This window comes from Leptodactylus fuscus, chromosome 1, assembly GCF_031893055.1.
Source record: "Leptodactylus fuscus isolate aLepFus1 chromosome 1, aLepFus1.hap2, whole genome shotgun sequence".
Classification (NCBI taxonomy): Eukaryota; Metazoa; Chordata; class Amphibia; order Anura; family Leptodactylidae; genus Leptodactylus; species Leptodactylus fuscus.
This window is the reverse complement of record NC_134265.1, coordinates 4,938,368-4,964,342: the sequence shown is the minus strand read 5'-3', so window position 1 is coordinate 4,964,342 and position 25,975 is coordinate 4,938,368. Positions and strand designations below refer to the sequence as shown.

Sequence of the window (25,975 nt, the reverse complement as noted above, 5' to 3'; positions counted from 1 at the left end):
ATGATCTCATTTTTATATAAGCCTCTTCTACGGGAGGGACTGTTCATGGTCCATTCTTGGTATAGGGCTAGCCAGATTAGACTGGTTGACATGGTCAACCCCTTGACCCTGGTGCTCAGGCCCATTGACTATTTTACCCCAGCAATGCACATTCCTGACACCAAGAGTCCACTTTGGGACTCCCGAACGGAATACTGACCGCATTAAAAAGCGGTTTGCTAAGAAACCACACGGACCCTTAGACTATAATGTAGGATACCTAGTGTACACCGCAGGGTCTCTAATCTCCTTCCCCGCCGCTCTCTTCCCATTTTCCTTTGTTGGTTGTTCCTTGTCTTCTTGTCTCATTTGTTATGTAATTTTTCTCTTTGCTTTATTGAGATTTTCTTATTATGCTGAATTGTACTTTTATTTTTTCTGTCACCCTGAAAAATTTCAATAAATCTGTGTCGGCTCTATAAAGTGGTGACCCCTCACCTGTAGGGACGTCCTCCTCACACTCCTCATCACCTCTCACATAGGCCTCTGTAGTATTCATAGTGCTCAGATCTTTATCCTGAGGCTGTGAAAGAGATAATGTAAGTCAGCGACAAAGAGGAGGAAAGAGACGCAGGAACTTCACAGCCCGTCTACACATCATAGGGAATATCTCCATCTACCTGATCATCATCCTGTGGAAGAAGAGGACTGGGACATCTCTCCGGTGTTGTCCTCTTATTGGATCTACCTGTAGGAAACACAGACAGGGACTGAATTCATTCTGTACATACAAATAATGGAAGTCCATGTGTATATAGTCATGTCTATTACCTGCTGATGTGAGGGGCTGCTGGTCCTCCATCATCACCTCCTTGTACAGATCCTTGTGTCCTTCTAAATACTCCCACTCCTCCATGGAGAAATAGACAGCGACATCCTGACACCTTATAGGAACCTGACAACACAATGATACAGTCATCACCCCGACCCCTCCAGTTACTGTATAATGTCCCAGCATTCCCAGCAGTGTCACCTCTCCAGTCAGCAGCTCCAGCATCTTGTTGGTGAGTTCTAGGATCTTCTGTCCATTGATCTCCTCCTGTATCAGGGGGTGAGGTGGAGGCCCTGGGATTGGGCTCAGGGTTCCTCCATATCCATCATACACAGGAGCCTGACAGCGCCCACTAGAGGTCTTCTTCACTACTGTGTAATCCTGGTTATGGGGAGACACATTAATAAATGTCACTACATACATGTCCAGAGTCCATCACCTCTCCAGTCATATCATCTGTTATTACTATAGATAAGAATGATGTCATGATGACATCATCAGAATCTCTCACCTCTCCAGTAAGCTGGTAGATGATCTCTAGGGTGAGATTTAATAGACTTTCCGCCATCTTGTTCCTGTCTCTTTCCATCCTTGATGGGACAATCCGGAATATTCTCTTGTATAGAAGATACTGAGAGGATTCTATATTGTAGGAACCTGAATGGAGAGAAGATGAGACAATGTAATCACTGCACAAGTATATATATAGGGAGGTCTGTATATACTGTACATAAGGAGGTTTGTATATACTGTGTATACTGTATCTAAGGAGGTCTGTATATTTTGTATATATTGTATATACTGTATATAAGGTCTGTATATCCCTGACATATGTAAAGCACCATGGAATTAATGGTGCTATATAAATAAATAACAATAATAATGTGTGATCTAGTGTCCGGGTCTTGAATACGCTTGATCTCCAGGCTGTGGGTCCTGGGCTCATTACTGGCCTGGGAGGAGAGGAACTGGCTGGGTCTTGAAACCCTGAGAGTCTGGTGAGATGATATTGTGCTACTGTTTGGGTTGATTCATGTGGCTGGTAGTAAGCTGTTCAGCAGCCATGATATCACTGGATGTCTGATGATGTCATAGGTGTGGGAGGAGTCAATGAGTCACATGATCAGGACCTGTGATCAGTGACTTATGGGAGGAGTTAAGGAGTCACATGACCAGCTGATCTTACCAGTGACCAGACCTTCAGCTCTTTTGGCTGCTTAGGTCTGGACCGCATAGCATAGCTCCCAATGTTTGAAGAATAGAAAGAGGGATAAAATGTGTGGCGTGCATAGCGCGCTACTGCAAATTTAGCTCCACTCATTCTCATTCATTTTTCATGTGCCCCCACATGGTATAATCCTCCTACAGTCACCCATACATTATAATGTTCCCTTCCAACTGCCCCACAGTATTAAGTCCCTCTCCTGGTGCCCTGGGGAAAACTAGAGGGGACATGAAACTGGAGCAGCTGGAGGGGGACATTAACAGTGGGGGTAGTTGGAGGAGGACAATAAATTAATGGCAGTAGAAGTGGGACATTAAACTGGGGGCAAGTAGAGGGGGACATTAAACTCGGGCAGCGAGAAGCAGACATTAGACCGTAGTGGTAGCTGGAGGGTGACATTAAACTGGGGGCAACCAGAGGCAGACAGGTCCCCCTACAGCTACTCTCACAGTTTAATGTCCCCCTTAATGTCCCCCCAGTTTAAGTGCCCCCCTTCATCTACCCCCAGTTTCATGTCCCCCCTTCATCTGTGCCCCATTTCTTCTCACCCTCCATTTCTCCCCAGTTTCATATTCCCCCTTCATCTCTCCCCCAGTTTCAAGCCTCCCCTCCATCTCTGCCCCCAGTTTCATGTCCCCCCTCCATCTCTGCCCCCAGTATAATGTTACCCCTCCATCTGTGCCCCTAGGTTATTGTTCTTCCTCAATTTGTCATCAAAATCCAACATAAAAACACTGATACTCACCTTTCCTCGATCCCCTGTCTGCAGTCTCAGTCTATTATGGAAAGATGCGGGTGCAATGTGAGTGACGTCATCACATCGCGCCAATAGCCGGAGCACAGCAGTGAAGCAGGGGCTGTGTAGACATCTCCTGCTTCCACCGACACTGTATTCAACTTGAAACCGGGTCATACATCCCACTGACCGGGACATGACTCTGAATCCGGGAATGTCCCGCAGAATCCGGGATGGTTGGGACGTATGCACCACACACACACCTAGTACATCACACCACACACAGTACAACACACACAGTGAACCACACACTCTCTCACTCCACCCTGCAGCTCACATCCCTCCTCCCCTCTCAGTACCTTAGACTACACATCTCTCCAACTTCCTGCACTGCTGGCATACTAAGACACGTCTACCTAGTCACGTGACTGTGTGATGTCACACAGGTCCTTCTGTGTACAGGAGTACAAGCTTTCCCACGATCACCCCCCGCTCCTATCCCAGATACATCCTTTTAACAGTTATAGGAGTGGATGGTGATCGGGGGAAAGTTTGTTAATAAGTGAAACACTTCAGGAGCAGAGCAGGACAAACAGTGAGCTGTGCGTGACTGCGGGACAGGAGCTTAAAATTGGGAAAGTCCCGCTAGGATGGTTGGGAGCTACGCCCATAGGACTATAATGGGGTCTGTGTGTTTTCCACATAGATCTACCTGTAGGAAACACAGACAGGGACTGAATTAATTCTGTACATACAAATAATGGAAGTCCATGTGTATATAGTCATGTCTATTACCTGCTGATGTGAGGGGCTGCTGGTCCTCCATCATCACCTCCTTGTACAGATCCTTGTGTCCTTCTAAATACTCCCACTCCTCCATGGAGAAATAGACAGCGACATCCTGACACCTTATAGGAACCTGACAACACAATGATACAGTCATCACCCCGACCCCTCCAGTTACTGTATAATGTCCCAGCATTCCCAGCAGTGTCACCTCTCCAGTCAGCAGCTCCAGCATCTTGTTGGTGAGTTCTAGGATCTTCTGTCCATTGATCTCCTCCTGTATCAGGGGGTGAGGTGGAGGCCCCGGGAATGGGCTCAGGGTTCCTCCATATCCATCATACACAGGAGCCTGACAGCGCCCACTAGAGGTCTTCTTCACTACTGTGTAATCCTGGTTATGGGGAGACACATTAATAAATCTCACTACATACATGTCCAGAGTCCATCACCTCTCCAGTCATATCATCTGTTATTACTATAGATAAGAATGATGTCATGATGACATCATCAGAATCTCTCACCTCTCCAGTAAGCTGGTAGATGATCTCTAGGGTGAGATTTAATAGACTTTCCGCCATCTTGTTCCTGTCTCTTTCCATCCTTGATGGATCAATCAGGAATATTCTCTTATATAGAAGATACTGAGAGGATTCTATATTGTAGGAACCTGAATGGAGAGAAGATGAAACAATGTAATTACTACACAAGATATATATATAGGGAGGTCTGTATATACTGTATATCCTACTAATCTTACAAATGTGAAAGTTTGGATGTTTCTTCCTCAATCACGTAAAAACAGCTGAACGGATTTGTAACCTCACATACTACATTACACTGCACTTGCAGCAGCTTATCTCAGGTCCCAGGACTGTTATCTCTATGTGTAAACACTCAGCTAACCCTCATTCTATTCAGTACATGCATTTGCATATTATCTGATCTGCTCCAGGCAGTGCTGACACATTGGATGGGAAAACACCTTTAATCCAAATTGGCAGTTGCTAGTCATTTTTGCGTGATTTAGGAACAAGCATCCAAACACACAAACTTTCACATTTATAATAGTAGGAGAGCTCTCTCTTTTATAGAAAATGAATTTGTCTGTCTGTCTGTTCTTTATGCACGACCAAATGACTGGACCGATCTTCATCAAATTTGGTATACAGATACTTCAGGTGTCCTGGAAGGTTTAAGATGAGTCCTCAACTCGATCGGACATACCATTGCTGAGATACAGCATTCCCAAAACAATTACTCCCCCCCTCCCCATTAGTCAATGCAGACATGCAAGTCTTTCACTCATATTCCAACTGCCATACACATCGCCACTCCACATGAAAAATCCTACACTGATATTCAAACTGAGATACAGGCCTCATAGGATTAGATACGTGCATCAGCACACAGTATCACACGCCAGGGGATTAGATACGTGCGTCTGCACACAGTGCCATACACCGGAGGATTAGATATGCGCGTCTGCACACAATTACACATGCCGGAGGACTAGATATGCGGCACAGCACACAATACCACACGAAGGAGGATTAGATACGTGCCTCGGCACACAGTGACACACACTGGAGGATTATATACGCGGCTCTGGACAGAGCACCACACATTAGAATTTTATTCCAGATTTCCATGGCAAGCCAGCTATTTTTCTTCACTGCTGTATTTCAGCTTTAAAGGGGCAGGGCGCTGTGGATGACATTATTACACAAGGTCACATTCACACAGCTTTACCCCAGGTATTTATAACAACCAGTTGCAGGTTTTTCACTGATATACACATGATCAAATGACGCTTATGGAAACACACACAAACAAAATACACCACTGCAAAACTGTCAATTCTTATGGCCACTACACAAAAAAAAAATGACATATACCCGTGCAAAGCTGCGTCCTCCTGCTAATAAATATATATATATATATATATATATATATATATATATATATATATATATATATAAAAATGAGTTTCTCTCTGTCTATTTTTTATACGCGACCAAACAACTGGACTGATCTTCACCAAATTTGGCATACAGATACATCAGGTGTCCGGGAAGGGTTTAGACCAGGCCTCAACTCTCTCAGACGTACAGTTCCTGAGATACAATGACCTGCATTAGCCAATACAAACCTGCAAGTCTTTCTTTCATATTCCAACTGCCATACACATGGTCACTCCACATACACACAGCATTACCCCAGGTGTATCCAGCCATTAGAGGATTAGATACATGGCTCAGAACACAGTAACACACGTCGGGGCATTAGATACATGGCTCAGCAAACAGTATCACATATCGGGGGATTAGATTCATGGCTCAGCACACAGTATCACACGTCGGGGGATTAGATACACGGATCAGCACACAGTATCACACGTCGGGGGATTAGATACACAGCTCAGCACACAGTATCACACGGCAGAGCTTTATCACACAAAATTCTTCTAAATTAACATTTCCCATATGTCTACTTTATACCGGCTGTTTCTTCAATGTCCTTTTACTTTTCTAGAATGTTTGAAGGCCTATAACTTTAGTAGCAAATTGTCAAATTTTCAAGAAAATTTCAAGATTTTGTTTTCTAGGGACCTATTTAGTTGTGAAGTGACTTTGAGGGGCCTATATAATAGAAAAGACCCATAAATGACCCCATTTTAGAAAGTATAGCCTTCAAACTATTCAAAACAGTATATAGGAACTTTATTAACCCTTTAGGTGTTCCACAGGAATTAATGCAAAATGGAGGTGAAATTTCCAAAAGCCACTTTTTTATGCCCATTTTCCATTTCAAACCAAATTTTCCAGTAACAAAGGGTTAATAGCAAAACCTACCCTAATATTTATTACTCTGACTCTGAAGTTTGTAGAAATATCCCATAGGTGGCCCTAACGTGTAAGGTGACTCAAAAACAGTCCTCAGAAATGAAAAAGCACCTCTGAGGATTTTGGTGCAGCAATTTCATTAGAATAGTTTTTAGACACCATGTTGCATTTACAGAGCCCTAGAGGTACCACAACAGTGGAAAACCCCAAAAAGTGACCCCATTTTGGAAACTAGACCCCTTATATTTGTATAGGGATACAGTGACACTACAGGCTTTTCTAAATGGTATGTCACAGCAGATGATACAGAATGAGAATTGCAATTTTCAAACCATATATGCCATTTCAGTGCCCGATATATTGTGCCCAGCACATGCCACAGGAGACACTGACAGTTGTATAATGACGGACGACATGGCAGGGCTCAGAATGGGAAAGGACCATGGATTTGGTAGCAGAAAAATATATCAGCTAAGGCATGTACATAAGGCCCCTGAGGTACCAGTACAGTTGAGACCCCCAAGAAGTGACCCCATTTTAAAAGCATAACCCCTTTAGGTATTCATCTAGGGGTATAGAGAGCATATTGACCCCCACAGGCTTTTCCAAATGTTACTGCATAGCAGGCGGTGCAGAGTGAGAATTGCAATTTTCAAGTCATATATGCCATTTCAGTGCCCGATATATTGTGCCCAGCACATGCCACAGGAGACACTGACCCCATAAAATGTAACGTAGGTTCTGCTGGATGTGGCAATACCCTACATGTGGCAGTTGTTCTGCTGGCTGTGGCAATCCACAGGCACCACCCCTTCATCAGATCTTTAGTGGTCGGTGTTCAGAAGTGTATACGGTATACACTTCTGAACGCCGAACACTAAAGATCTGATGAAGGGGCGGTGCCTGTGGAATACCAAACGACCCCGAAACGCATTATCTTAAAGAAATCACATTGTTTTTACATCAGCGTACCAGCATTTCATTCCACCAAAATGAGCGCGCAACCAGTTCCTCCATTTTGAGGGTATATCCCTCAAAATACATTGCATTTCTAACTAAATTTTTGCAAATTCCCTGACACTAATTACTAACACTGACTATATATAAAAAAAAAAAAGACAGACAAGACGCACAAAGAGGGTAGACAGACGGGACGCACCTAACACTAAACTACGCTGCACTAAACTAGTCCCTATCACTAAAGGTGACGGTTTCCTGACACTAAACTATATAAAAAAAAGGACAAACAGACAAGACGCAAGCAATACAACTAAGATGAGACACAGGTACAATAAGGAGGTGGACAGACGGGGGAATTCAGGTGGTACGAAGAAGTGGGCACAGACACACAGGGACAGAGTTCTGGATATATAGCAAAATACAGCACAGCAACCACTAGCAACTACTCACTAAACCCAACAGAGGAGTAGAGGGCGGTTGCAAGGAGTAGTAGCAGTTCTGTGACATCACTGATCGCTCCTATTGGTCAGTAGTCAGTGACTAACCAATAGCGGCGATCAGGGGGCAGGACTACTACTACAGTAGCCAATCACAGCACAGCAAATGGTGCCAATCCCACATCTGGATAGATGGAGAAATGCAAATAGCACTCACATATGCAATGGCGTTCTTCACTCACTGGGGCCTCCTGTTACTTACAGCAGGGTAAACATGCAAATAGCAATTGCATATTGTCAATCGCCGCCATTGCCGCCATTGTTCACATGTCAGAAATGGCGGTGATCGCCAATATGTTCACGATCCTAACGGTGACCGCCTCCATTTCTCTGACGCCTCATACTGGGGCCTCTTGTTGAATGCTGTGATGGTCTTCTGTCCCTTACAGCAGCCATTACAGCAGGAATATAATTGATGAGATGAGAACGATGAGAACTCACATGGCAGCGGTCGCCATTATCCATGTGACTAACGTAAGTGACCGCTGCCAGGGTTGGACTGGCCCTCCAGGGAACCGAGGAATACCCCGGTTGGCCCCGAGCCTTGACTGTCAGTAAGCTCGGAGCCCCAGGCTGCCGGGAGTGCTGTAATTACTAAAGATGCCCGGCTGCCGGCAGTTTCCCACGGCCCCGACACAGAGGCTCCTCCTGCCAGTGGTATACTTTCCCTATTAATATAGGGAAAGAATACATCGGGACTCGGGAGCACACCAGGGGCAGCAGCTACCCCTGCAATCTTTAGAAGCGCTCTCTATGCAAGCCCGGACTTCCCCCCTCCCCCTCCCAGCAGTCATCGCTTACATCGGACCGTGTGGGGACAGAGGATGCAATGATCCACAAATGTGCGTATATTTTTTTCTTTTTTTGGTAAAATGTAATATTTAATATGTATTTGTGTACATTTGTTTAACCCTTAAGTCCTATCATGGTGTCTATCATACACCACCACCATACACATATCATTATGATAGACACCATGACAGTGGATGTTTAGATGTTTGTTCCTCAATCACGCAAAAACCGCTCAACTGATTTGGCTCAAATTTTCAACAAACATCGTTCCTAGGCAGTATTGAACAATAGGCTACTTTTCGTCACCATCGCAGACATACGTTTTTGCCAGGACCCCCACAAAACCACAACTCATACCACCAGCTCTGCAATCCCACACACTTTTTAGCATAGCAAGCCACAAACTTCCTATTGCCCTCTCGGGCCTAGTTCCTAACCCCAGGCAGGGGAGGAGGCCGAGGCTGGGGTTGCGGGGGTGGGTGCAAAGGGGTCGGGGGGGGAGGGGGGTTGGAAGGGGGCCGCAATGACACCTAGACAGGCGAATGGATTTGGCTGAAATTGCGCACATACATACCTTGGCTCCCGGATTGAATGATAGGCTACATGGAATTCCCGTACATCACCGCAATTCATTCCCGTGACCGGTGCTTCTCACTTTTGAATTCGCTGCAGGATATGGGACGCTGTAGGACCTGGGATGACGTCATCCCAGCCCCATCAGGAGCTCACCTGGATGGGTGCCGCTTCTCTATGTGGGCGGAGCTATCGGCTGGCGTCCACAAGAACATGGCGGCTCTCAGAGGTCCAGAGCGTCCTGAACCAGCGCCCGTACTCTGGGGCAGCGAGAAGTGCGTACGCTGCCCCACCTGTGTGGGCTTACCACAGGACCGCAGTGCTCTGCCGCAGCCGGACAGGGGGTCACCTGTGCCGTGGTCTGGAATGCCGGTTCGGCCTGTTGTCCCGTGGCAGCTGCGACCTCTGGACTCTGCACGTCCGTCAGGGATGTCGCAGATGTCTGCTCAGGGCTATCTACAGTGTCATTCGGCCGCAGGAGAAGGGTTGTGACGACAGGCGAGTTAGGGGACTTTGCGAAGGGAGAGGGGTGGGGTGTTGGGAGTGAGGAGGTTGCCGGTCCAGTGGGGAACGCAGGAATGGGGGGGCCTGGGTAGGTAAACCCGGGGGCCCCTGGAAGGGGGATGGGGACAGGGCCGCCACAGCGTCCACAGATGGAATGGGGGCACATGGCTTGCCACGGGAGGGGGGCCCTCCTAGGCACCCCTGTAACATCGGTGCACGGGGAGCCCGGGGTTTGGTGAGGCCGTGGGCACAGGTTGGTGGGGGGAAAGGTGACACAGGGTCTGGGGGGGGGGGGAAGGGGTCACTGGGGAGGTAAGACAGGGAAGGGGGCATGGGGTGGTGGGAAAAAGGGGGCACGGGGTAGGTAACACGGGGGAAGGGGGCATGGGGTTGGGGGAAGGGGACACGGGGTAGGAGAAAGAAGCGAGCACATGAGGGAGTGGGTAGGAAAAAAGGGGGTTGGCGGGTGCCAGGGGGGAGATGAGGAAAAGGGAGCCGCTGTGGACACAAGGCAAAGGAAGAAGCCTGCCTAGTGCTACAGGTGGGTCACACAGGGGGTCAGGGTTCCATGGACGAAGTCGCGGGTACTGCTAGTATATGAATATATATGTATGAGTGTGTAGGTAACTGTTGCAGTTTTTGGAAATCGCAGCACTTATACCTACGGAAAAACCTACAGTGTCCCTATAGGTATAATGGAAGCAGAAAGTCCTCAGAGGAAACCTCTGTGGAGTTTCTGCAAAAAGCGCTGCAGGAAAAAACTGATGTGTTGCTGCCGGGGGTTTTCCTGTAGCGCTTTTTTGCTGCGGGACGCTGTGTTAGGTCTTATCCTTATAGTGTGATGTACAGTATATTGAGATGTTAAGAGGACCTTTCACCTCCTGGGGCACATGCGGTTTTATATACCGCTAGAAAGCCAACAGTGCGCTGAATTCAGTGCAGCTTTCCCATTCTGTGCCCCCAGTGAAGAGCGGGACGCTCCCTCCCCTCCTGATAATGCTCGTCCATAGACGTGTACTGGGGGGAGGTAGCGTTCCTCACTGCTCAGCATCATCACTAGGCGGTAAGCAAAGCCCCCTCACACAGTACAGCGCAATAGACGCTACTGTGAGGAAGGGCGTTACTGATTGACTGTTAGAAACGCCCTTCTGACAGTGAAGAGCCACGGTACCGGCACTGATAGCTCTTCACTGGGGGCACAGAACGTGAAAGCTGCACTGAATTCAGCGCACTGTTGGCTTTCTAGCGGTGTATTAATCCGCATGTGCCCCAAATGGTGAAAGGTCCTCTTTAAGGATTAGGCACAACAGTGAGACGCAGTGTTTTTCATTGAGCTTTTGTCCCCATCCCCCGTTATCCTCCCGCCTGTGTCTGTTCAGTCTCATGGCCTAATTTCTGGAAATCCTGTATCTAATTGGTGTCAGTGGTCCCATGAGGTGCAGGACTCCCAGCAAGGAGGCGCCGGCACGAGACTAAATGGACACTGGCGGCGGACAATGGAGCAATGGGGACAGGTGAAGGCACTTTTTATTTTTTTTATTTTACACCTCCTGCCAGGCACATGGGTTGCTCCAATTTCTGGACAAATCTTTAAAGGATTTATCCATCTTTATAATATTGATGGTCTGTCCTTAGGATAGGCCGTCAATATTACATCTGTGATGATACAACAGCCAGGACCTCTGCAGATCAGCTATTCCAGGACAGCGCGGCTATAGGTAATGGTAACATTTCTAGGAGCCATGCTGATCACTTTCCATACAGAGTGTAGCAGTAGGTTTAGGTAGTATGTTGTTGCACATTGTATGGCAGGTGAGCAGCATGGCTCCCGACATGTTATTACCTTTAGATGCCCTGTCTCGGTATCGCTGGTCTGCAGGGTCCTGGTGGTGGGCCCCTAGATACAATTACCCTGGTGGGCCCTAGACACCCCAGTCCGACCCTGACTGCTGCCATTTGTCATCCGGCAGTTAGCTGGGATGGTCTGCAGTCTCAGACAGCAGGCCATCCCAACTTGTACGCAGAATGAAAAAAAAATAGCCGCGATCCCACTTCGGCGATTGCCGCCATTAGTATTCTATCAGTCAGTGACTAATGGCAGTGATCTCTAATGTGGAACCGCCACCATTTGTCTTTTTTACTTGCCTGTGATGGTCTGCTGTAGGGAACAGCCGCCATCACAACTATTTTCAGTGAAAGGGAGGCAGGAGGGTGAGGGGAAGCCGGTCAGTAATATTACGGACCTGAGCGTTAACGTAATACTTGCAACCACGTACTATTACTGAGCTGAGCATTAAGAGGTTAAAGGGGCAGGGCGCTGTGGATGACACTGTTACATAAGGTCACATACACACAGCTTTACTCCAATTCTCCATAACAACTGATCGCAGGTTTTTCACTGATATCCAAACTGATATACACATGATCACATGACGCTTATGGACACACACAAACAACATAGAAAATACATCAGTGCAAAATTGGGCAATTCTTATGGGGCCGCTACACAAACAGCAAATGACATATACCCGTGCGAAGCCACGTCCTCCTGCTAGTATATATATATAGAATTGTAAGAATGTGTAGTATAAGAGGCCGCAGGTGAATGTAGTGACAATAATATCAGATAGAATAGAGATATGGCGGCTTTATTTCCCATCACATTAGGACACTTATTCTATATATTGGGCCAGGTTCACACTAGGGTCAGTTTTCCCATTCTTTGTCACATGAGGAGCCCGACCGCCCCCGACTGACTATAATGGGGCCCGATGTTATTAAACTGAAAGGGGTGAACGTGGTCTCAGTTATATCCCAAAATACTTCCTATGAAAACTCCAGCTCCCCCCATTACAAACAAGTCCTCATGTGACCCCATGGAAGGGAAATCCCAAAACTATGTAACGGGTTACAGACCTCCTCCAGGACAGCGGCCATGATATGACAGGACCTGTGATGATGTCACAGCCATGTGATCAGTGACTCTTATGGGAGGAGTTAAGGAGTCACATGACCAGGTCCTCTAGGCACTAAATCCTTGGACATATGGGAAGTATATGCCAATCTGATCCCCGGGATGTCATTAGGAAGCAGGGCCTCTGCTCGCTGCCTCTTAGGACAAACCCCTTAACATCATGCGTGATTTGTATCCTTGTGGGCTAAAGGACCTGTGATGATGTCACAGCCATGTGATCAGTGACTCTTGTGGGAGGAGTTAAGGAGTCACATGACCAGGTGATCTTACCAGTCATCAGACCTTCAGCTCCTTTGGCTCCTTATAAGTTCCCGCCATCTACGCTGTGTAGACGCCTCCGTATACCCGAATGTTATTACCCCCGGCTGATGATGTCACAGGACCGCATAACATTAGGTTAACCCATTACCCGCCTGTGACATTTATCTGTTTTTGACTCCGCCTCCCTTAACTTTGTTATTTCTTCCCTCTCACAGCCATACGAGGGTTAATGTTTGCGGGACAAATTGTTCTCCATAATGGTCCCATTTATTATTCTGTACAATGTGCCGGGAAGCTGGAAAATAATTCAGACTGGGGCGTTTGTGCGACTTTTCTTTCACACTTCGTTTTTTAGGGCGTTCAGTCTGTAGCCACAATGACTGGTCCTCTGTATTCTATGGGTCGGTGCGATTCAGGGGCTACCAAATGTATATAGTCCACCTGGCTCATCCTACCAATTTCTGGATCACTTTGCGTCTTGGCTTCGCCTCTTTGTATCCAGCTAAATTCTTACCCCTATAATGGGTGACTTTATCATCCCCATTGACCCCCCGTCTCCACAGCGGCCTCACAGATTCTCTCAATAACCACTTCTTTTGGTCTATCACAATGTTCTTCTTCCACCACGCGTGTAGATGGCAACACCATTGATCTTGTCTCTCATCGACTCCTTTACATCACCAAACAAGACAATCTCACCGCCCTCATCTCTTCTCTCTGCTGAAACCCTAAAAGGCTCTTTGAAACTTTTCACTCCTGACTCACACCCAAGGTGCAGACGCCATTCTCAGACCTCAGTGCAGATGACCTGGACACTTATTTCCATGACAAAATTGATAAGATCCGTCAGGAAATAACTGCCCAATCCCCAGGTGGCATTGATCCCCACACCTAGCATACTACTGATCCCCCCCTCACCTACCATAGTACTGATCCCCTCACCTACCATAGTACTGAACCCCCCCTCACCTACCATAGTACTGAACCCCCCCCTCACCTACCATAGTACTGAACCCCCCCTCACCTACCATAGTACTGATCCCCCCTCACCTACCATAGTACTGAACCCCCCCTCACCTACCATAGTACTGATCCCCCCTCACCTACCATAGTACTGAACCCCTCCTCACCTACCATAGTACTGATCCCCCCTCACCTACCATAGTACTGAACCCCCCCTCACCTACCATAGTACTGAACCCCTCCTCACCTACCATAGTACTGAACCCCCCCTCACCTACCATAGTACTGAACCCCCTCCTCACCTACCATAGTACTGATCCCACCTCACCTACCATAGTACTCATCCCCCCTCACCTACCATAGTACTGATCCCCCCTCACCTACCATAGTACTGAACCCCCCCTCACCTACCATAGTACTGAACCCCCCTCACCTACCATAGTACTGAACCCCCTCCTCACCTACCATAGTACTGAACCCCTCCTCACCTACCATAGTACTGAACCCCCCCTCACCTACCATAGTACTGAACCCCCCTCACCTACCATAGTACTGAACCCCCTCCTCACCTACCATAGTACTGATTCCCTCCTCACCTACCATAGTACTGATCCCCTCACCTACCATAGTATTACTACCCCCCTCACCTATCATAGTACTGATCCCCCTCAACTACCATAGTACTGATCCCCCCTCACCTACCATAGTATTACTACCCCCTCACCTATCATAGTACTGATCCCCCTCAACTACCATAGTACTGATCCCCCCTCACCTACCATAGTATCACTACCCCCCTCACCTACCATGGTACTGATCCGCCTCACCTACCATAGTACTGATCCCCCTCACCTACCATAGTATTGATCCCCTCACCAACTGCACTTCAGACTGTCCATTTTCATTACAGAAGAGGAAGTCTCTCAGCTACTTTCCTCATCTCGCCCTACAAACTGCAGTAGTGATCCCTTTCCCTCACACCTTCTCCAATCTCTGTCGCCTGCTGTCACGACTTACCTTACAAAAAAATTTAACCTCTTTCTCCCTTCTGAAATTTTTTCGCTCCTCTTTCATATACGCTGTCATAACCCCGAGTGAGAGAGTGAAGGGTGTGGTCTGGGAAGACAGATAAGTCCCAGCCAGGCAGCTAAAGGGTGCTTGGTAAAGGCCCACACCAGGGAGGTCAGCGCAGTAATCAAGGCCTGATAATAGTCTGTATGTGAGGACTAGGACTGTGGCACCACACTGACAGAGCTGACCTGTCCAGACCAAACCTACAGATCAGGTACTGTGCCACCCATTGTTGTTGCCAAGGTGGGAGACTGATAGGCAGTCTCCTGTATAATCAGGGAAAAGTTTCCTTATGTTTAGTTTAGTTCTCAGCCAAGAAGGTTTTGTTTTGGTTATTTGTGCCTTTACATAGGCAGTGAATGCACTACAAGTGAATAAAGCCTGAACTTGTGTGCAACCCAGTGTCTGTGTCCCTGTTTCCTGCACTGCTACAAACATCTACCTGAGTGATTCCCCACACCCGCTATTGAAAAATCCCTCCCTGAACCCATCCTGTGCTGCTAACTATCGACCCGTCTCTAACCTCCCCTTCATCTCTAAGATCTTGGAACGCCTGGTCTATTCTCGTCTATTCTCGTTTAATCTGCTAACTCTCTGCTTGACCCCTTACAATCTGGTTTCCGCGCTCTGCACTTTACTGAAACGGCTCTCACATAAGTCTCCAATGATCTCCTAATGGCTAAATCTAATGGTGACTTCTCTCTTCTTATTCTTCTGGACCTCTCTGTAACATTTGACACTGTTGACCATCATCTCCTCCTCACTATGCTCCGCTCAGTCGGCCTCACGGACACTGCACTCTCCTGGTTCTCCTCTTATCTCTCAGACCGCACTTTCAGTCTATCATTCGCGGGCTCTGTTTCTTCCCCTCTTTCCCTTGCTGTTGGGGTTCCTCAGGGCTCGGTCCTAGGCCCCCTGCTCTTCTCTTTCTACACAGCCCCCATTGGACAAACCATCACCAGATTTGGCTTCAGGTAGCATTTTTCCACATGGCCTATATCTACCTAATATTAAAAAAAAAACAAAAAACTTTGCAAGTCTTCAGTAGGTGATACCTTTTTTAATGGCTAACTCATAATGATGACAGAATATGACGTTTCGAAGCTTCCTCTGAGCTTCTTCTTCAGATATATCTAAAAACACTTTCTAGAGGCTGCATTTTTAGTTATATCTGAAGAAGGAGCTCAGAGGAAGCTTCAAAACGTCATATTCTGTCATCATTATGAGTTAGCCATTAAAAAAGGTATCACCTACTGAAGACTTGCAAAGTTTTTTGTTTTTTTTTTATATTTCATAACCACTGGCTAACACGGTACCAAAACAAACATTTTCCTTATATCTACCTAGTAAGCCTTGGATATCCTATATCTCCACCATCTGGGCAGAGTTCCCTGTGTGACTCTAACCACTGTGGCTTTCCACCTGATAACACCTACTGGCAGCGCTGCTCTGTACTGTGGATATTGCTGTATGATGGCCTTCTGGTAACACCTCCTGGCTCTATTACTTTGCATTGTGGGTCTCTGAATACTTATTCTCTGCTAACACATACTGGCTGTTCTGTTATACACTGTGGACAATTATCTGTACTGACCAAGTAGTAACGCCTCCTAGCTGTAGCATCCTGCACTGCACACGTAACTTGACGCTGACTCTCTGATATCACCTACTGGTTGCTTTTGGTGTTGACCCTCTGATAACACCTCCTGGCTGCACTGCCTTATACTGTGGACATTCATAAGTTCAGAGCAGCTGCTAATGAATACTAAGTCTTGCAGTTACTCCACTGCAAGATAAACATAAACAAACTTAGACCGTGTGCTCTCAGTAACCTCCTGGGCTGCACCCACCACAGCCACCTGAGGAAGCACTACAGGTAGCAGAGTAGCTAAGGTAGGTGGTCCCTGGGTAATTACTAAGGAACAATCAGGGGTGAACCTTCCTTTTTCGCCGCCCAAGGTGGCCGACAGAAAGCCGACCCCCCCCCCGGGAGGAGGGGGCATAGCGGAGGAGGCGTGGTGGAACTTAGGGGATGGGGCGAATCAAAGGCTTAGCGTCGTTCGCAGGCAGGGAGAGGACCTGCTCTTTGCCTAAGCGTGAGGGGAGGCTGCTTGTCCTGGACTGGTTTAGGTAAGCAAAAATGCCGCCCTCTCTGGGGCCCTAGCATAGCGCCGCCTGAAGCGGTCGCTTCAGGTCGCCTCATGGGAGGTGTGGCGCTGGGAACAATTCTAACTATGGAACAATTCTATCTAAAGACCTACCTAACTAAGGCAGCTCACTGCCAAACTAATGTTTGCACTGAAGTGCACAATTCTGAGTTAAAGGGGTTGTCCCACGTCGCATACTCGCTAGTCTTCGCTGCAGTAAATTCTTCTGTCTTCCGGCTTTGTTGCGTCATTGGTGGGCGGGGTTACATATGCAAAGCCAGCGGCGAGAAGTCGTCGCTTCTATGCTGCTGGCCCTGCGTGTGCGCTGCCGATGCACTAGGCATCGGGCGTACAGCCTTCACAATGTAATACAGAGCCGGCATCTGCTGTAATAGAGAGTGTAGACGCCGGCACAGGTGAAGCCAGCAGCGGCAGGACTGATGCTGCTATTCTCCTTACATAGGAGGACTCGCCAGGGATGTCCATTATGAGCGGTACTTTTTGTATTGGCAATAGAACCTCTTGTCATCATTCTTGGGAGTGACTATTGGTATCCGGGGGGAGCAGACGGCCCTATATGCGGTTGATCTTCTTTTGCTCATGTCTGATCCTAATCAATCTCTTCCCGGAGCCATGGCCCTTATTGATAGATTCAGTATCTCCTCTGGCTTATGCACTAACAGGTTGATGGGCGAATAAATCTTATTAAGATGGGGGTTCTCTCTAAATGTTTAATATTCTAGAACAGGCAGCTGTGCCCGTATCACATATGTTTTTCAGGCAGCTGGACTCTTTAATTATTCCCTTTATTTGGGGGAGCTCCAGGTCCAAATTACGCCTCTCCACTTTCTAATGACCAAAAGACATGGGTGGTCTGGCTCTTCCTGACCTCTTTTTATATTATTTAGCAGGACAGGAGGTATACTTAGCTCATTATTACTCATGATATGGTTAGAGAGCCCACATCTATATAAGGCTAGATTACTGCCTATTCAGAAATTAGCAGGCCAGGTCTGGCAAAAGGAGAAGCAAGTGGCAGCTGGTACTGAAGTTCCTATTGTAACTTCGCTATGGGATAACCCAGGTTTAACTAAGATCTGACTCTCCCAGATGCCTGGTGTTGGGATCAGTTTGGTGTTCTGTTTGGTGATGTTTATGATCAGGGACTCCCTAAGCACACAGTTCAGTATTCCCCATCTACAATTTTTTAGGTTTCTTCAATTCAGGCATGCTATGTCTACATAGTTCCTCCCATCCAATGTTCAAATTTCTACCTAAACACTCATCGGTGTACTTGGGTCCCATTTCTTTTGTACTATTTTCTTGTATTGCATAACGTTGTACAGCTTTCATTAAAACCAGTTTTCCAAATAAGGTACATGAATATGGCTTCTCCCCTGTGTGAATTTTTTTCCACATAGGTACATGAATATGGCTTCTCCCCTGATGTTCAACAACAATTAATTTATCGGTTACACATTTCCCACAAGCCATGAGAGTCTGTTCCTGGTACATCATTAAAAGTTTATTTTATACAAAAATAAGATTAGTTGGTATAGATAAAGCAGAAGTTTAATATTAAGCAGACATAAGCCAACAAAAACATGGTATAAACTTAGACTATAGAGTGTAAAGATACGGCATATTTATCATCTAGTGTCAGTCACTGTGATAAATCTGGTGAGGCCAAAACCCCTCGGTCCATGATGAAGAATCTGCCAGATAAATGATGGTAACTTTAAGTCTCCAGCAGTGACATAACTAAACTCTTGTGGGCCCAAGTGCAAACTTTTACCAGGTCCCCCTCCCTACAGCGTTCTCTTGATAGTGACAATTATGGGAATCTCAGATACTTGAATTAGATACAACCATAGCACCTGCAATTGCGGTTATCAAGAATTTGTTTCAGTATGTGTTCTGGGAAGCAGCTGATCCAAGAGATCAGTGGAGGTCCAATTCTCAGGGCTCCTGCTGATAAACTGTTTGAAGGGACCATGGTGCTTTTGAAAGCGCCCTCACCCCTTCACTATTTATAGCTCAGGATCATTTTATAATGATTGGGCAAGGTTATTAGAGCATGTAATAACATGTCTGTTATATAACAACAGGTGGCATGTCATGTAAATATTGAAGGGCCTGACACAATATAATATGGTACACAGTGGCCCCCACACCATATAATATGCTCCACAGTGAACCTCACACCATATCATATGCTCCACAGTGGCCCTTCAGTGTCACCACATGATATTATATGGTCCAAAGTGGCCCACACAAAGTATAATATCCTCCACACAGTATAATATACTCCACAGTGGCCCACACACAGTATAAAAAGCTCTCAAGCGTTCACCTTGAGTCGCTTCAAGCTAACCCCACGAAATTTGACCAATATTCATGAGGTACAGTGCTATTATTAAACATTGTGGTCGCCTCAGACCCCATAGTATAATAAATGAAAGCCAAGGGGAGGTGGTGGAAAATAACAAGCACATACCCACATTATCTCACCTCTACTGGACATCCTCGCTCTGGCATCCTCCTTGGTCCTCTTCTGCCTGTAACTGATGTCATTAAGCCAGCGCACCCCACATGACTGTTGGGGCCCAATCACAGGTCCCAGAAGTGACCCTCTGGGGCACATGACCTCAGTCACAACCTAAAGAGCCCCGAAGTAATTTATTTTTAATCACATCCCCCGCTTGCTGCCCTTTCTATTATGTATCCTCTCGTGGTGCTACAGAGCCCATACTGAACATGAATATGACTCCTCTCCTGTGTGAAATCTTTGATGCTCAGTAACAGTTTGTTCAACCTAACAACATTTTGCACATTCTGATTTCTTGATACAGCCTTTGCCCCATTCTGAGCAGGAAAATGGTTATGCTCCTGTGTGACTTCTCTGATGTTTAACAAGATTCAATTTCCGAGTAAAACATTTCCCACATTCTGAACATGAATATGGCTTCTCTCCTGTGTGAATTTTCTGATGTGCAAGAAGACGTGATTTATAATTAAAACATTTGCCGCATTCTAAGCATGAAAATGGCTTCTCCCCTGTGTGAATTCTCCGATGATGAGAAAGAGTGGATTGCGACTTAAAACACTTTCCACATTCAGAACATGAATATGGCTTCTCACCTGTGTGTATTCTCCGATGATGAAAAAGAGTGGATTTCGACTTAAAACACTTTCCACATTCAGAACATGAATATGGCTTCTCCCCTGTGTGAATTCTTTGATGTTCAGTAAGAGCTGATTTTTTGATAAAACTTTTACCACATTCAGAGCATACACATGGCTTCTCCCCTGTGTGTCTTCTCCAATGTTGAAGAAGAATTGATTTCGATTTATAACACTTTCCACATTCTGAACATGAAAACGGATTCTCTTCTATGTGAGTTCTTTGATGTTCAGTAAGATGTGCTTGAGTGCAAAAACATTTCGGACATTCTGTACATGAATATGGCTTCTCCCCTGTGTGAGTTCTCTGATGTCCAATAAGCTTTGATTTATAAGTAAAACATTTGCCACATTCTGAACATGAATATGGCTTCTCTCCTGTGTGAGTTCTTTGATGTTCAGTAAGACGCGTGTTAGTGGTAAAACGTTTACCACATTCTGAACATGAATGCGGTTTCCCCCCTGTGTGAGTTTTCTGATGTCCAATAAGCTTTGATTTATCAGTAAAGCATTTGCCACATTCTGAACATGAATATGGTCTAACTTCTGTGTGAAATTTTTGATGTTCATTAAGAGATGATTTAGCTGTAAAACTTTTACCACATTCTGAACACGAAAATGGCTTCTTCCTTGTGTGAGTTCTCACAGTCTGTGATGAACCAGATGATAGATCTTTCGTCTGAAGGGCTGGATCTTGTGTGATACCATGGTCCTCTCTGTTATAATCTGTAGATATCAGATGTCCCTCTGAGCTCCTGGTACAGTCATCTGACAAGAGGAAAACTGATATTACTATTTTTGCATCATATAAAGGAATGTCTCACCAGGGTTCAGTTCACCTACATGCAAAGGTTTTTCTCCCTTATAAAATCTGAATTTCCATTGCTGAAATATTCTTTGATTTCATTGAGAAGCCGTGTTTCCGATTATACTGTGACGTACTGTGATTATACCCATGCGTAGTACGCCTGCACCAGCCTGGGAACCTCAGAGGGGTATTCACTGCTTATACCTTACGTATACCACTCAAAGCAGGGAGAAGAGGAGGAGGCCAATTATACTTGGGCGTAACAGAGTGGAGCAACGGAGCCGCCCTCTGTGCCCCAGATTGCTGATTTGCATATACTGAAATCAAACAACATCTCGGCAATGGAGGCCCGGATTTTTAGAGGGAAAAACCAGTGAGTTCAGGTGAACTTCATGTGTCTAACTGAGCTGTTGGGTTTATACACTTAACCCTGGTCAGGCACTGCCTTCAATAACTATGACATTTTATAACATTTCTATAGAAAAATTTCCAAACAAAATTCAATTATTTCGACAGTGGTTGCAAAATAGATGAGCATGTAACAGTAGATCTCCGTGCATGGACCAGTAGATCACTAGGATGTTCTGTATGGTCATGTAAGGCCGGATTATCACATGTACTTTTGTATATACAGTATATCTTTTTTTTTTTTTTTTGCAAAAGTCGGTGGGACTGTCGGCTTCCATGGTCCATCCTTGGTCTAGGGCTGGCCTGTTTAGACTGGCTGACATGGTCTACTCCTTGACCCTGAAGCTCAGGCTCTGACTATTTTATCACAGCACTGCACATTCCTGACACCAAGTTCTTTCACTACCGACAAACTGCCCACTTCACAGTTACCTTATTTGGATCTTTGAGGGCTACTACCCCCATCGCCTTTGAGAAGCTATGCCAATGGGTCCCTCTACAATAGACCCGATCACTACGATTTATCATTTCCAATCTTCTGCCGAGGTTCGGGCACCTCCTGTTCATAGATCTATGACCAGATGGGAGGAAGCCCTGGGACGTTCAATCTCCTTCACTCAATGGCAGATTATTTGATCACGTGCATCCAAATCTTAAACGTGTTTGACAAGTAAGGAGGTGCAATATAACCCCTTAATGCACTGGTACCACACCCCGGCCTCCTACATTCCCTGAATCCTACGATCTCCTTGGTTGTTAGAGTATCTACAGCAGAGTAACATCTCCATCACACATTCTGGGACTGTCCCCTGATTTTCTGCAGATGAACCCCTAGATCCTCTCATCCATTTGCTTAATTTGTCTCCGAGGTGAAAGGGAAAGAAATCATCCAAACTGTTTCGCTATCTCTGCACAGCAGCTAAAACTCTCCATGTCTTGCCCCTCCGTCCAGTGTGGACCTCCTTGTCCATGTCATGGATGTTCGAAACCTGCAATACTTGAAAGCTAGTTCAAACAATATGGTGAAAGCCTTTGACTCGATTTGGTCCCCGTAGGATACCTAGTGTACACCGCAGGGTCTCTAATCTCCTTCCCCGCCGCTCTCTTCCCATTTTCCTTTGTTGGTTGTTCCTTGTCTTCTTGTCTCATTTGTTATGTAATTTTTCTCTTTGCTTTATTGAGATTTTCTTATTGTGCGGAATTATTCTTTTATTTTTTCTGTCACCCTGAAAAATTTCAATAAATCTGTGTCGGCTCTATAAAGTGGTGACCCCTCACCTGTAGGGACGTCCTCCTCACACTCCTCATCACCTCTCACATAGGCCTCTGTAGTACTCATAGTGCTCAGATCTTTATCCTGAGGCTGTGAAAGAGATAATGTAAGTCAGCGACAAAGAGAAGGAAAGAGACGCAGGAACTTCACAGCCCGTCTACACATCATAGGGAATATCTCCATCTACCTGATCATCATCCTGTGGAAGAAGAGGACTGGGACATCTCTCCGGTGTTGTCCTCTTACTGGATCTACCTGTAGGAAACACAGACAGGGACTGAATTCATTCTGTACATACAAATAATGGAAGTCCATGTGTATATAGTCATGTCTATTACCTGCTGATGTGAGGGGCTGCTGGTCCTCCATCATCACCTCCTTGTACAGATCCTTGTGTCCTTCTAAATACTCCCACTCCTCCATGGAGAAATAGACAGCGACATCCTGACACCTTATAGGAACCTGACAACACAATGATACAGTCATCACCCCGACCCCTCCAGTTACTGTATAATGTCCCAGCATTCCCAGCAGTGTCACCTCTCCAGTCAGCAGCTCCAGCATCTTGTGGGTGAGTTCTAGGATCTTCTGTCCATTGATCTCCTCCTGTATCAGGGGGTGAGGTGGAGGCCCCGAGATTGGACTCAGGGTTCCTCCATATCCATCATACGCAGGAGCCTGACAGCGCCCACTAGAGGTCTTCTTCACTACTGTGTAATCCTGGTTATGGGGAGACACATTAATAAATCTCACTACATACATGTCCAGAGTCCATCACCTCTCCAGTCATATCATCTGTTATTACTAGAGATAAGAATGATGTCATGATGACATCATCAGAATCTCTCACCTCTCCAGTAAGCTGGTAGATGATCTCTAGGGTGAGATTTAATAGACTTTCCGCCATCTTGTTCCTGTCTCTTTCCATCCTTGATGGATCAATCAGGAATATTCTCTTATATAGAAGATACTGAGAGGATTCTATATTGTAGGAACCTGAATGGAGAGAAGATGAGACAATGTAATCACTACACAAGTATATATATAGGGAGGTCTGTATATACTGTATATAAGGAGGTCTGTATATACTGTATATAAGGAGGTCTGTATATACTGTATATATAGGGAGATCTTCCCAGTAATTGTAAGAATGTGTAGTATAAGAGGCCGCAGGTGAATGTAGTGACAATAATATCAGATAGAATAGAGATATGGCGGCTTTATTTCCCATGACATTAGGACACTTATTCTATATATTGGGCCAGGTTCACACTAGGGTCAGTTTTCCCATTGTTTGTCACATGAGGAGCCCGACCGCCCCGACTGACTATAATGGGGCCCGATGTTATTAAACTGAAAGGGGTGAACGTGGCCTCAGTTATATCCCAAAATACTTCCTATGAAAACTCCAGTTCCCCCCATTACAAACAAGTCCTCATGTGACCCCATGGAAGGGAAATCCCAAAACTATGTAAAGGGTTACAGACCTCCTCCAGGACAGCGGCCATGATATGACAGGACCTGTGATGATGTCACAGCCATGTGATCAGTGACTCTTATGGGAGGACCGCAAAACATTAGGTTAACCCCTTACCCACTGGTGATATTTATCCGTTTTTGACTCCGCCTCCCTTAGCTTTGTTGTGTTTCCATTCTCACGGCCATACGAGAGCGTTTGTGCAACTTTTTTTTCAGGTTTTGTTTTTTAGGGCGTTCAGTCTGTAGCCACAATGATCGGTCCTCTGTATTCTGTGGGTCGGTGCGATTCCGGGCCTACCAAATTTTTTGTTTTATATGATGTTATAACTAGAGATGAGAGAATTTTTAAAAAATTCTATTCGGCCACTTCGCCAAATTTCCCAAAAAGATTTGATTCGCTCCAAATTAATTTGCGGCAAATCACATTAAGAACCATCTATTTCCTTCTGTGCTGCAGAGAGCTTGTATATAGTATATATAGCAGTGTATATAGTATATACAGTGGTGTATATATAGCGGTGTATTTAGTATAGTATATATAGTGGTGTATATAGTATATATAGTGGTGTATTTAGTATAGTATATATAGTGGTGTATATAGTATATATAGTGGTGTATATAGTATATATAGCGGTGTATATAGTATAGTATTAGAGATGAGCGAACACTAAAATGTTCGAGGTTCGAAATTCGATTCGAACAGCCGCTCAATGTTCGTGTGTTCGAACGGGTTTCGAACCCCATTATAGTCTATGGGGAACAGATACTCGTTAAGGGGGAAACCCAAATCCGTGTCTGGAGGGTCACCAAGTCCACTATGACACCCCAGGAAATGATGCCAACACCTCTGGAATGACACTGGGACAGCAGGGGAAGCATGTCTGGGGGCATCTAACACACCAAAGACCCTCTATTACCCCAACATCACAGCCTAACAACTACACACTTTACACACTCAATACCACCTCTCTGACAGTAGGAAAACACCTTGAAACATGTGTATTTGGCACTTGCAGTGAGGAGAGCTTGTCACCAGCAGTGAATTTGGCCCTTGTAGTAAGTTGAGGTTGGCACCAACATTTGTTTTGAAAATCAGGGTGGATTGAGCCTCTAACCAGCAGAGTTTGGGCAAATTCATGGTGGAGGGAGCCTCTAAAAACCCCAGTTTGGACCAATTCATGGTGGAGGGAACCTCTAACCAGCCCAGTTTGGGCAAATTCATGGTGGAGGGAGCCTCTAAAAAACCCAGTTTGGACCAATTCATGGTGGAGGGAGCCTCTAACCAGCCCAGTTTGGGCAAATTCATGGTGGAGGGAGCCTCTAACCAGCCCAGTTTGGACCAATTAATGGTGGAGGGAGCCTCTAACCAGCCCAGTTTGGACCAATTAATGGTGGAGGGAGCCTCTAACCACCCCAGTTTGGACCAATTCATGGTGGAGGGAGCCTCTAAACAGCCCAGTTTGGGCAAATTCATGGTGGAGGGAGCCTCTAAAAAACCCAGTTTGGACCAATTCATGGTGGAGGGAGCCTCTAACCAGCCCAGTTTGGACCAATTAATGGTGGAAGGAGCCTCTAAACAGCCAAGTTTGGACCAATTCATGGTGGAGGGAGCCTCTAAAAACCCCAGTTTGGACCAATTCATGATGGAGGGAGCCTCTAACCAGCCCAGTTTGGGCAAATT

General features: G+C 45.9%; 1 pseudogene; it reads right to left on the bottom strand.

Moving 5' to 3' along the window:
* The window catches only part of LOC142192670 (uncharacterized), a 68,050-nt pseudogene that overhangs the window by 23,634 nt on the left and 18,441 nt on the right, over positions 1–25,975 (bottom strand).